This window comes from Dermacentor silvarum, chromosome 7 (assembly GCF_013339745.2).
Source record: "Dermacentor silvarum isolate Dsil-2018 chromosome 7, BIME_Dsil_1.4, whole genome shotgun sequence".
NCBI lineage: Eukaryota > Metazoa > Arthropoda > Arachnida > Ixodida > Ixodidae > Dermacentor > Dermacentor silvarum.
Genome location: NC_051160.1, coordinates 66,240,579 through 66,246,205, shown reverse-complemented (window position 1 = coordinate 66,246,205; position 5,627 = coordinate 66,240,579). Strand labels below are relative to the sequence as shown.

At 44.6% G+C, this 5,627-nt stretch overlaps 1 long non-coding RNA gene across 1 annotated transcript; it reads left to right on the top strand.

Moving 5' to 3' along the window:
• The first annotated feature begins 2,568 nt into the window (after positions 1-2,568).
• Positions 2,569-5,417, top strand: LOC125946510 (uncharacterized). The gene is made up of 2 exons (XR_007467631.1): positions 2,569-4,323; positions 5,210-5,417. It is a non-coding gene; the product is annotated as an uncharacterized LOC125946510 (long non-coding RNA).
• Positions 5,418-5,627: the final 210 nt, after the last annotated feature.

The following is a 5,627-nucleotide window of genomic DNA, read 5'->3' as shown; positions in this document are numbered from 1 at the left end:
GCAAATGCAGCGACAAATCTAGGCCTTAAGTTTAGCACAGAGAAATCAGGAATTAGGATCGTAAATGAAGATACGAGTAACTTCGTGGTGTCAATTCAACAGCAAGTAATACCCATAGTGAAGCAATATGATTACCTCGGCGTACACATAAACGAAGGAAAGAATTACTCAAGCAACCACCAAGATAATTTGAAAATAAAGGGGAAGCGAAATGCAGCAATAATGAAACACAGAGCACTGTGGGGCCACAATAAGTATGAAGTGGTCCGTGGAATCTGGAAAGGAGTAACGGTGCCAGCGCTAACATTCGCAAATGCCATTCTATGTTTAAAATCGGATATCCTTGTCGGGTTTGGAAGTTAACCAAATATCAGTAGGCCGGTTGGCTTTGGGAGCCCACGGTAATACCACAAATGAGGCAGTGCAGGGTGACATGGGTTGGGCCTTTTTTGAAGTCCGAGAACCACAGAGCAAAATTAGTTTTGAAGAAAGGATCAGGAACATGGATGAAATAAATTGGCGGCTAAAGTGGACAAGTATCTCTACATGAAAAGTGTGGACACAGAATGGCGGAAGAGGTCAAGGAAGTTGGCAACCAAGTACATAATAATCGAAACTGTAAATAGACAACCAGGAGTCATCAGAAAGAAAGTGAGAGAAGTAGAGACCGTGACTTGGATGCAAAGAATGGAAACAAAAAGGACAATGGAGATTTACAAGAATGAGAAAAAAGAAATTGTAAGGGAAAATCTGTACGATAACACAAAGGGCAGTGCCTTGCTATTTTAGGCTCGATCCGGTTGCCTAAGGACCAAGACATACCGGAGCAAATATTCGGAACTAGATGAGGCATGTGTATGCTGAAGTAAATATGCAGAGACCACTCAGCACATCCTAATGGAATGCGACGGGATCTACCCAGCGAGAACCGTAGGTAACGTGCAAGTCCCAGAAGCGCTTGGGTTTAAAGTGGAAGTAAACATCAACAGATCAGCCGTAGAGATAAGCAAGAGACAATTAGAGTACTGGTGGAATAAAAGCAGGGAAAATATGGATACGACCTGATCTCTTAAAATCATAGGTAGCGGTAGAAGGTAAATTTTTGAAAAAGAAAAAAGAATGATGAGAGGTATACAAAAATGCTCGATAAAGCACATGTATAGTATACCTGATTAAATCAAGCAGGCTAGGTGACTATTTGTCGCCGCCCCGTTTCAGAGGGGTTGCCAATAAATCATCGTCCTCATCATGGAGTGGAGTAAGCTAGAGCTTCGAGTCGAGGACTGTTTGAGAATACGGGAGTTGGGTAGCGGCTGTATTGGGTAGCGTCCTTTTCCTATAAGCTCGGAGAAACCCATAGCTGGCTTCGCTACAGGTCTTCTTCCTCCTTCTGGGGTTTTACGTGCCAAAACCAGTTCTGATTAGGAGGCACGCCGTAGTGGAGAGCTCCGGATGAATTTTGACCACCTGGGGTTCTTTAACGTGCACTACAATGTAAGCACACGGGCGTTTTTGCATTTCGCCTCCATCGAAATGCGGCCGCCGCGGCCGGGATTCGATCTCGCGATCTCGTGCTCAGCAGCGCAACGCCTGAGCTGACTGAGCCACCACGGCGGGCTACAGGTGTTGCTCTGGCCGTATAAAACGCGGGTTTATCGTGAGCAGAAACGGTGAATTTCGGTAAATAACAAAGGCTACTATCATCTTTATGATCATCATCATTGACAGAAGCTTACCCCCCCCCCCCCCTCAGAAAAAACCTGGATCCGCCCCTGGATGCGGCCCATTCTTGGTGACGAGGTCGGCGCGTAATGCAGCATGTCTCATCTCGACTCCGGCTACAGCCGGAGCACGCAGACGAAGGCCGGGTACGTCGGCCACGCTTCGCGCGGTACTGTAGAGTGCTCCGCTTTCGCTGGCGTGGCGTCCCCGTGCTGAGCGCGCTCGCACATCAACACTACGTCGGATTATAAAGTGGCCTTGGAGTGGCCTTTGCAGTAGTAGGAGTTCAATATGATCAGTGCTCACTCGAACAGGACCGCTCTTCACCGTAGACTCATTGTGCGAATTCCCTGACTTATTACGGGCAACTATAATGTCGGCGCACATTCTCGATCCAAAATCAGAGCAGCTCCGGCAAGTAGCACAAGGTGCTATATCCGACTGCGCCAAATTTGTAACAGAACAAGTGAGCAAGTCAACAAGGCCGCCGTCACTGTTTATTTCTGGCATATCAGTTCTACGGAATTCCGCAAGGTTAAGGATGATTCAGGAAGGGAAACATTACCAGCCACCCGTATGTAGCACTAAGTTACCTAAGAAAAACCCTGCGGGTTTCTCAGAAACAAAGCTTCGTAGTCGAAGAAGAATTTGTTCTGGTCCGGGACTCGAACTCGAAACTAACGCACTTCCGGGGTGCTCGCTCTACCATCTGAGCTGACCAGGAAAATAGTAGATCGTAACGCGAAGGCGAATTAACTGACAAATCTAAGCACACGGACACTGAATATGGCAGATGAGTTTTGCGGAATTCCGCAAGGTGGACGAAGGGTCATGAAAAGAAAAAAAGCTCCACCCTTCTTCCTGTTGCGGCGCACCTTCCTCGCTTCTTCTTCTTCGGTTCGTTTACAATAAACCTACAAAATGGGGACCAAGAGAAGGAAAGCGCAGTCTGGGACGCCTGAGAATTAGTAGGAGTAAGTGCTGTGAAAAAATTATAGAATATGCAGGCATAAGAAGAAGCAAGATGGCGCAAGATAGTGGTAATTGAATATTTCTAGGTGGGGCCTTTGTCTTGCAGTGAGCATAAATAAGCTGCTGCTGGCTGTTGATGATGATGATGATGACGACGCATTTTCTTTAGTGGAGACGCAACCGCAGCGCATGCAACCATTCAAGCAATGCAGTTCTCACTGCGATCGGCCCCTATTGGTAATAATTCAATTGCAAACGGAGCGTAGCGCTACACGAGATATATGACTGTGAGGTCCAATTTTGTGGAAGCTCGACCGTCTGTTGATGCCAGTAATGTGAACTTTCCAGTGTTAACTGTCTGCAGTGTAGGTTCTCTTTTTGCACTCACATAGTACCGTTGCACTCTTCCTTCGCGCACACATTGGGTGGTCATTGCTGACTTCTGACAGGCGACACCCATTGACAGGCAATGCCCATTTCTTTTCCAGGCTCCCTTTCCCAGGATAAGTCGGGGAAAAACGCTGTGACAAATTTAAATGACCCCGTGGGCTTGAGTACCAACGAGCTTGTTCAAACCACACATCATAATTGTTGGCAGGCGGCGCGGGCGACAATCAATTTGAACACTTCGCTTCAATTGAGGACAGTGACCTCGACTGCTCGCATGAGCGAGAGCCCCCAATAAGTGAATAATTAAGCCTTTATAGCTGTCATTCGTTCGCCAATCGTTCAAGCAAGTACTCAAAGCCCTTATGTGCATTTTCTGTGGCGTGCAATGGCTTACAAAAAATGCGCCTTTGATTAAAACGTAAACATTAGAGTGAAAGATGGATTCATTACAACACTTGTGCGTTTAGGGATGCTTGACCAGTGACCTATCGAATTCCAAAGGTCTGAAGACGCTTTAATTGCTTCCTCTAACACCTTTACGTTTTATTATACTGATAAACTTCGAAGAAAAGCACCTTCGAAGTCAATGCTTCGTGCACGTACGCCTACTGCCAAAGAATATTAGTTATTCACATTTGCTTTGACAGAATAAAGCAGTGTTGGGCAAGAATTGGCAGCGCCGGTAATTCATAGAACATCGTAAGGAGAGTTCTGCAGATGCACAGGAGGAAGGCTTATGAATCAGAAAATTTTGGTCCACCAGGCTGCAGCATGGCGCTATGTTTGGGTGGATGACATCCTGCTTCTCTTTAACTAGGTAATAATTCGTGCTCGCGTCCTGGTTAGCTCAGATACTAGCGTACCCACCCCGGAAAGTCATTGGTCTCTCATTAGATCCTTCTACTGCCAATCTTCTTTTCAAAAAACCGAAATGAGTCTCCTTTGAAGCGTCTTCCTACAATCCGGTGGCAAACAATTTTGTCTTTCATAAGCAACAACAGTGTTTGTGCAACTGTCCAGAACAGTCATATGCAACAGTCACTTTGACCGTGCTGAAAACGAGATCGTCACAAAAGCCTCGTAGTTTTCACAACTGAAATGAGCAATGGCAACTTCGTACTTTTGTTGTTGTTGTTTGTTTATCTCATATAGGCTTCAAATGGAGGAACGAAGAGCTGCTAGTCTATCAAAGTGAAGATAACAAGTGTGCAGTCTTCAAGTCATTCACACTGGGCAGAAGTGAGTATTTAGACCTCCTATCTGGAAAGACAAAAATAAAGTAACTTCTTCTTGTGTTTTCTTTAATACTTTGTACAATTAATATTTTACAAATTAACTTTTTTGATGATGAACCCGTTAAGGTAGAAGCTGTTGCAAAAAACGTGCCGGTAATCAAAAGCGAAATTATTGGGCTCAAATTAGACTGCCCCCGCTCCCCCCCCCCCCCCCTCCCCCGCGCGAATGGCCACTCGACAGTTTGCGTGTGTTCGCTGGCATCTTTCACACTCGGAAAACACTTTTACGCAAAACGTATTGAGCAGCAAAAATCTGTATCGGGAGTTTTCCATGCTGCTCTACTATCTTCTCATTGACGCTTTTCATCTAACTATAATAATTGAGAAGTTGATTGTTTATTAGGACTAATTATCTAATCAGGCGGAATGCAAAAATAAATCTGAGTATCTCCAAGCTTCGGCAAACATTACCTTGGTTCTGTCCAGGTACGTGGCATTTGCATATATTTAAAGTTTGGCTAAAGTTAAGTGAAACACCCTTTATATATTTTTTTTATTCTAGTGCAAACATGACTTATCTTTGTCGTGTTCACGATTGCTGAACGCGCCCGCTTATTTATTTTCTCATAAAGAGTAGTGAGAACGTCAAAAAGTTGGGCTCACAGAGAAGAAATATTAACTCCACAGGAGAAGGAGGGGAACAAGAAGGAAGGAAAGGCAGGGAGGTCAACCAGGCGCACGTCCGATTTGCTACGCTACACGGGGGAACTGAATTATCAGGCGCCATTTATGTGTCGGGACTATCATATATCTGTGCTGGCAAAAGAAAGCTGATATGTGGGATGCATATTTTCTTCATTGTGATGCGTTCTTTTTTCTTCAATATACAGCTCTTGATTACTTCTCCATTGACCTTCGACTGAAGAATTCTTCGGTAGCTCAAGGCCCAAGTGAAGAGTGTCGGCGAGAATACAAGAAAAAGCTAAGAAAACGGAAAAGTTACACATTGTATTCTTCAGAATGTCAAAACAACTTAAAAGAAGATCGAGAATACGTTTACCATTACCTCTGAATAAAGACGGTTAATTTCACGTTTCATACAGCTTCAAGTATACCGGGTGTCTCGGCAAAGTCGACCAAGCTGTTAAAAAAATCGTGCACCATGTGATTACGAGACCTGCGATGTTAACTAATTAGGTCTTGGGTGCCACCAGCCCAATTTTTGTATGCTATACACCTAGCGAATTATAAAATGATAATCAGTTTCCTTATTTTTGAAATATTACCGTAACTACATGTATGGTACAG